Raw genomic sequence first — 8,383 nt, forward strand, 5'->3', positions numbered from 1 at the left:
GACATGGGGCTAAATGCTAGCACCACCAAGGATGTGCTCAACATTAATCAAAAGAGCAAAGGGAATTTAAAGAAAGGTGGCAATAAGGGAAAGAAGCAAACTCCCTACAAGAACAAAGGAAAAGCTTGTGAAGCTAACTCCTCTAAGCCCAAGAAGGGTGCCCCGTCCGGGGACAAATGCCACTATTGTAATGGTGTTGGGCATTGGAAGAGAAATTGTCCAAAGTACCTTGGCGATATAAAGGCTGGAAAGGTTATTCCAGTAGGTAAATAACTATCCCTATCTTTTATGTTTCGATCTCAACTTTGCTATTTTGATACAAGTTGTGATGATTACCCTTTTTATTGTAATTAGGGCATCCAAGCAAAGACAAGGGCAAAGAAAAGCAAGCATAGAAGATCTTGAGGGAAGCTATATGTAGCGGCCCATGGTGCTAGATCGATGGAAGCTTGGCTTTATTTTGCTTTGTCTTTATTTTCATGATGTATTTTGAAATTTTAGAACTATTTTGATTTCCTCGTTCGACTTAGGAATTTGGTTGTTTTCTTAAACAATGGTTTTATTTTGGATATTGGTGACTTGGTTTACAACCCAAGTCACTTACTTTATCGTATCGTTTGTTCTAAAATTTGTCATCATACACTACTTGCATCAAGAAACATAAAATCATTGGCTTAAATTGATCAAATAGACAATTATAATGATTGAGTCATTATATGTCCATAAGCTATGAATTCGATTCTCCTTATGCCATTGTGACTAAAGTCACAACTTACTTATATAAAATCAATTATGAAGTTATGATTGAGTTGTTGAACTCACACAAGGGAACATTGCCAACCTTATTTGATACACCTATCAAATTTAAATCATCTAGTCTACATTATCCTTTTAATATGTCTCGATTAAATCACTATTAAGTTGATATGTGATAAGTTTTCCTCCTTCACCATCATTATTTGTGGCTCAAATGCTATCTTTGGAGAAAAAGGGTATTTTTCCTAAAGATAGAGTGGGAGTGAATTTAGCCACAAACCTTGACTAGAAGGGAACTACGTGAGGAGACCAAAAGAAGATGTTCTTGAGGGAACTACATAAGGATACCAAAAGAAGATGTTCTTAATGGAACTACGTGAGGACATCAAAAGAAAGCGTTCTTGGAAAATAAGATTTTGATATATGAAGGGATATAACTAGAGTTTTTAAAATTCGACATTTTACTTAAGAGCCTCATGAAACTAAAATGGTTTCTATGCAAGTAAATGGATTTATTTGGGACTGTTGAGACCAATCTAAAGTAAATATAAATTTATGATTAAAGGTTGCATAGAGTGGCATGTCGATGTCTACGAAAGCTAAGTTAATGGTTAACTATGCTAAATATTCAAATCATTGCTATACCTTATTATGAAAATAAGTAAGGTATTAAAACCACTTTCCAAATGGGTATTTGAAAGGGATATGTGAATGACATATATGATTTTAACTAATACTTAGAAGAGCAATGATCATTCTATTTCATGTAATGTTTCGAATGAGTTATCAATTACGAAACATGTGAGATTGAGTGGGAGTTAGTGACAGTCATGTTTAGACATGAAGTCAGTGGGAGCAATCGTCCTTCATGAATTGCATAACTTATTACTCATTGGGAATGATGTGCAAATACTGTCTTTCATAAAGAAGTGTTTAGGTTTTCAATTCTGGATGAAATTAGATATTATGCAAATCTATTGTAACATGGGATGTTAGATTAGCACTTAGATGGGTATCTTATGATGATAATGATCCTTCATCTTAAAGGGATCAACCAGTTAAGTAGGTTATTCATATTGATGAAAATTGAATTATCATATAGTTATTGTGACACCCTCATTTATAGCGGAAAAGTAAACACGTAATTTTACAGAAAAACTGACAGGATATGTTTGTAATAGGTTCAAAGGGGTAAAAACCTGTAATTTTTAAAACCTGAACCTGTTATAAAGATATCCAAATTGGAAGGTGTCAAACATACAAGGTCTAACTAGAAGTTTCATAACCTAACCATCGCTAAAGTCGCGAATAGCAAATTATACAACCAAATGTAAAGAGGGAGACATATATCCCTAAAATGTATATGACATAAAAAGGGTTTAAGGGTCACAATAAAAGGAAACCAGTCTAGGTCCCAAGGTTACTTTGCTCGCTAGCTCGTCCATGTACCCCATATATGCATCACCTACCTGTCATTCGCATTTTATACAAATACGAAAGCCACAGTCAGTGGGGAGTAACTCCGAGTTCTCCCAGCCACGAAATGTCATAATTAATATAACATGTAAACATAAGAATATGAATACGAATCACACAATGCCTTAGCATATAGATGCTAGACAATCGTGCTTATCATGTGAACAACAATATAACAACACATAGTCCTAGCATGTGAATACTAGACCGACTCATACTACACTATCATGTGAATCACATAACATCCAGGAATCCAAACTCTATCAACCATAGCCGGCTTGCATCTCACCTTCTATGATTCATAGAATCACCATACAAGAAAGGGCAATATATCAAAGACAGGCATAAGTTCTTAGTACGGTCAATAGTCACTTTGTAACTCAAGTCTATACCACGAGGTAGGGAAGGTAATCGAACCGGTATCTTGGCTCAGCGGTTACTATTAAGAAAACATGGCCAAGAGACAACACAACCCTAGCCTAAAATCAAGAGACCTAGACATGCGGATACACAACACCGCACCCAAGACTCACAACTTTTTTTAAAACAAAGTGAAGTGAGTACCCTAAGGACACCACCGAAGGGTCGGCTAGTACTTAAGCTGACCCCATACTATCAAAATAAGTACCTGAGGTCATGCCCCAACTTGGATAAACATCCACTAGTCAGGAACACAAAGGCTATCAAGCAGTGAACATATACTCGTCAAAGACTATAAAGACCTATCTATGATGAAGGCCGAAATACTCACCTAGGACCTAGTCACAGCTAGTCCCAGCTTGAATATTTTAGCCCACACCACCCAAGACTCACCACACAAGTCAAGTAAGACACCCACTTAACCTTAAGAGGGCAAAAAGTCCTACTTACCAACATAAAATCTAATATTCTATCATGTGAAAGGCTATATAAATGTCTATTTACAAAGATACAATCCCAACAGTTCCTCAATAAGTATTCAATACTAATTTCCAATCCTAGCAATTATAACAATATAAAAGGCTTTAAGGGAAACTAGGGCCATTTCTACAAAATAAGAAGCTATTAAAATTCAACTAACTAAATAAGAAGCTATTTAAATTCAATTAACTACACATGTGAAATAGAGATATAATAAATGGCCTAAAACAAGAAAAAGGCCGATTATCTAATTCATTCAACCGAATTTTTACCCGCAACCCCAGCCCCTGCGCAGGTACGGGTCAAATTGCGGCTGACCAATCACTCAATTAACTGACATCGCATCAGTCAAAGGGACTAAGGCTCAGTTTTCGGCACAATCAACAAAACATGGCAATTATTGCTATAAAATTCATTTCCATACTAATATGTGAACTTGTACTTACAAAAGGCATGAATTTGACTCATATTTTCATGTAAAATAAACTACTCAAATAACATTCACAATATCATACAAGAAAACAAAGAATGTGACATTTATTCGTCGAGTAACTCGGAATAGTTACCTTAAGCTAGCAAAGAGACAAACAATAAACTTGAGAAAGCTTCTAAAACCCAAAATTACTCTTCATCTTCAACCACATATGAGCCACCTAAAATAATTATGTGAAAGGACGATATTAACGAATTATCTTTATATAAAATATGAGACGGGATTTAAATAATTCGAATAACTCAAACTTGTCTTATAATAATAAATATTCCATTATATAATTTAACATGCCGGTTAAATAAAATATTATGAGTGACGATGAAAAATTTATGTTATATGAAATTACGGAATAAAACGTGACAAAGCTCAAGTGACTCATTCATACCCCCAACATGTGAACCACCATAAGCCCAAACAAAGAAACAAAGGGAGTCCAACCAAATCAATATGTAAATGAATGATATTTGTCACTTGAATAAAATGTAGGTAAATGGATACGGACCATTTATAAAAAGTAAAACAAGAATTTGATTATAAATTACCCAAATATAAGATAAACAATTTATTACTCACAGGGCATAATTAACTAAATTGGACCCATATTAAAATGGAAACAAATTATTTATAAAGGGCAAAACAAGAATTTAATTATAAATGACTCAAATGTAAGATAGATGTTGTTTATGGCCTTAGCTCATTCGACAGAAATGGTAGAACTCGGATATGTGTGCATTCTCTCCTATCCCACTACTATAGAAAATTGCCCGATGAATAGTTTCAACAAAGCCATTTTACTCATCAAAGTTCTTATGCCACTCATTAGTACACATCTGCCCTTTACCAAATTATTCACCTGAGACACTCCCCCTGTGCTTAACTCACTTAAACTATTAAAGATTTCATGTTAAGACTAGCATGCGGCCAAGATAAAGACTGGCAATTATTCTCAGTGGGGGACTCCTATGCGAGAGCTTCCTCGTATGCTTAATCGGTGGAAAATAGCCACATAAAACCGATGCTTGACTGTCCCAAAACATCCCACTCAATCACGTTCAAGCAGTCCCAAAACAACTCGCATAAAACTCATAAGACCGTCCCACAATTAACCCATATTCATCATGGAAATTGTCCCACTCCGGACTAATTACAGCTGTGAATGGCACCTACAAACGCTATATCTTTCTCGTCTGAGAGCAATCCTAAACAACACAGTTTTGCACCCAAAAACAGAACCCACACACAGCCTTATTCTCGTCCCAAAACAGTCCTAGAAACGCATACAACCCGTCCCCAAAACTGTTCGAAGTACCTGCAAAGACTGACTCAAAAATAGTCCCAATATTCCAATCGCTCTTCACTTCTCGTGGTTGATGAATCTAAGTCTCCCAAGCCTTGCGTACACTAGAACTTTGTAAATAAATACCCTGATCGTTGTCCAATTTTCACAATCTTACTCACCAAGCATTATTCATTACCTACTGCCTCAAGTATTGGATCATTCCCAAAAGATTTTCTTAGCCATGCTAACAATTTGAATTATATACTCTTATCCCATCTCACCAGTAATAAATTAATAAAAGAAACATAGACTATTAGTATTATACGTAAGACAACATAAATAAGAAATCTCGGCATATAAACCCGTACAAATCAATTAGCAAATAAAACATACAACCCCGAATAATGATAAGAGTATTAGGATCGGTAGAATCGTGTTACCTTAAACGCCCCTTATTCTTCGAATAAACGGTCCACAAGGCACGAGCCTCACCCCGGGTCTTCGAATCCTTCATAAAAGGGCAAGAAATAGGAATAAAGAAGCTAAAAGACGACACTTTTATAAGACGGCGAAAGACGAAACCACTACAAAAAGGAGACTTTCTTACCTTAAAAGGAGAAGGAAGGAAAGGGGAAGAGAATGGTACAAAAATTACGGAATTTGGTTGAGAAATGGGCCGGGATCTGAGGTTTTAAAGTGACGAAAAATGGATGGTGATGGAGTTTGTTGGTTTGTTGTTGTTGCTGGTAAAACGAAAGAGGAAAGGTAGAATTGAAAGGGGAAAGTGACGGGGTGTACTAATAATAATAATAATAATAATAATAATAATGAGACACCAGCTAGCTTGCTAGCTTCTAATTATACGTACGTTTCTTCATCGTTAAGTAATTTCGTTCGTTTTTAAAACCGTCTCGAGTTAATAAAAATCGGTTTTTAGTAAAAGTTTCAGTAATAAAACGGAATTAATAATAAAAAAATTTAATGAGTGAAAATAAAATAAACTCAGCTAGTTAACGGAAATAATACGATATCAGCTTGAATCGGAATTATTAGCGATTTTTACGAAACTAACGGATATTAATAAAAATTGCTAATTTAGTGAAATAAGCTCAAAATAGCTAATTGGACGGTTTTGTTCCCAAAATCCATCTCGGGTTCACTTAAAACAACTTTCATAAGGACTCGTAAGGAAACGGAAATTATTAAATAAATAAATCCGAACTAACTTCAGTAAACTCGAACTAACTTTAAATAAACTTATTAATTATTATTAAAATTAACATATCGAATTATGATGAAATTAATTAATTAGCTAAGCATATATATATAAATCGTTAAATGATGTAATTTAATTCAAAATAGCAATTAAAAGAATTTTATTCAACTTAATAAAATACGGGGTGTTACAGTTATGATTATACAATTGAACCTAAGAACTGTTGTCTACATGAAATCAATTACCAATGTTTCCGCCATTAGTATTATCATGTATGCCATAATGCACCTGTCCTAGATGAATCACATGATTGGAGCATGAAGAGTCGATAACAAGCTAACCCATATGAGAGTCATTGGTAAGCCTTAAGGAACCGTCATGAATTCTCAAGGAGAACTAATGGTGTGGACAAGGCCCTCGGGAACTGCGTCCGCGGGATCCACACTAGGCATAATCGACTCGAGGTTCCTTCGAATCGAATTAAGACAAATTAGAGTCGCCACCAAGTTTTATGGGAACTTGGAACCGTTCAAGTCAACTTTACACCTTTCATCGAAAAGCATAAAGCCAATCGACTACGAGTGATTAAAGATAAAGACTTGTACCCTATATCACTCGATTTGAATGACTCTCGTAATCCAATGGTATTTAGACGGATCCACAAACCATAGATCTTGAGTAAGGGGTGAGGGTACGTGTTAGGAAGCCCACAAGGACACCTAACCCCGCCCGTCGATAACGGCCTCTACTAAGTCAAGTGTCGGAGTTCAAACAAGGTCATAGCTACTATGATATATGATATGCAAACATCGTTTTAAAACCCTAACATGTGACAACAATTTCTATGTCGTTTTAGATGCAACTAAACTAACTTTGTCAAAGTTGTAATTTAGCATGTGGGTTGATTGATCTAACAACATACAAAGCAAGCAAGGCTTAAGGGAAATGGGGGAGCCGTTGGGATCTACCCTATTACAACCCAGGCATTTCATGCCGACACAACGATAAATTAAAGATAAAACTCGATCTAAAATACAACGCTATATACGACACCATACCCGACACATGGCCATTCGGCCTAGGAAAACGTGCACAAAGGGGTGGCCCACGGCTTACATGACTCACGGCCTTGGGTCACTCCTCATAATGCGTGCTTTCGCTTAATCTTATCGAATTAGACATAGGGCCATACACCAAAGCATGCATTAGCATAAACCGGGCCATGTTGCTTTAAACAACATGCGATTTACTACGCTCTCACTTGCATTGGGGTACAACCGTCTAACCAAACAAGACTAAGGTTTTTGAAAGAGGTTTTGACTCGATAAAAGAAAACTAACTTGAAAATTACAACTCGATGAACAAACGATAAATTACAAGCGACAAAACAAATAAAGAACGAACGTTGCAAAACAAACGAAACAAGAAAAAAACCAAAGGACACGGCCAAGCCTCACGGCCTAAAGCCACGTCCAACCCTAAGTCCTAGGTCGGGTTCATTAGTTAGATCGATTGATTGCGAAACAAGTTCGAAAGCGGGCTAGAAAACAAGTTAGAAACGACGTTGATCGATTTGAAAAGATACCTTGCAAACGCGCATTCTACACGGCCTAAAGGGGTCCAATTAGGTTAAATTTGCTAATTAAATTAACTCATCGAGTGTTAATAAGAAGGTGCTAATCACGCACTCTTATACTAGCGAGAAATTAGGTGAAAGAGAGAGAGATGCATTCAATTAAGTTACAGAATTGTTAGTTAATTTTTAAAGCTACGTCGATGTACCCTAATGTGTCTAATTAGGTTATCAAATTGATCTAATGTCATCTAAATGAGTTATATGTTAACAATCAGAGGTCATACTAACATGTAAATGGTCCAGGGGCAGGTCGAATCACACGAGAGAAGAGAGGGGTCAAAAGCGAAGAGCGAAGTCAGAATTCGTTTTATTAATGCCCTACCTTGAACACGAGGATATGTAAATGAGACGGGGGTGTACGACCGACTGATGTAGCGGTTTCTTTCCCATCTCAAGTCAACGTGGGTGTTCATGGTGGTACTTTAACTCATACTCGGACTAAACTAGTTTCGTAGTTAATTAGAACAATCGATAAACAAAAAACGATAAACAAACAAAAACAAACTATAAAAAACAAACATAAAAAACGAAATAAAAGGGAGAAAGAAGAGGATTTGATGCACCCTCAACCTACATGTATCGTTGACACCGTCTTGGGTCGTAATCGATGGTAGATTTTATCTCGAG

General features: G+C 36.2%; 1 long non-coding RNA gene across 1 annotated transcript; it reads right to left on the reverse strand.

The window, feature by feature from the left end:
* Positions 1-1,976: 1,976 nt before the first annotated feature.
* On the reverse strand, positions 1,977-5,703 carry LOC141630540 (uncharacterized). The gene is made up of 4 exons (XR_012537512.1): positions 5,512-5,703; positions 5,345-5,412; positions 3,699-3,785; positions 1,977-2,225 (listed from the first exon to the last, which is right to left on the reverse strand). It is a non-coding gene; the product is annotated as an uncharacterized LOC141630540 (long non-coding RNA).
* Positions 5,704-8,383: the final 2,680 nt, after the last annotated feature.

The sequence above is a fragment of the Silene latifolia genome, chromosome 2 (genome assembly GCF_048544455.1).
Source record: "Silene latifolia isolate original U9 population chromosome 2, ASM4854445v1, whole genome shotgun sequence".
Taxonomy (NCBI): Eukaryota; Viridiplantae; Streptophyta; class Magnoliopsida; order Caryophyllales; family Caryophyllaceae; genus Silene; species Silene latifolia.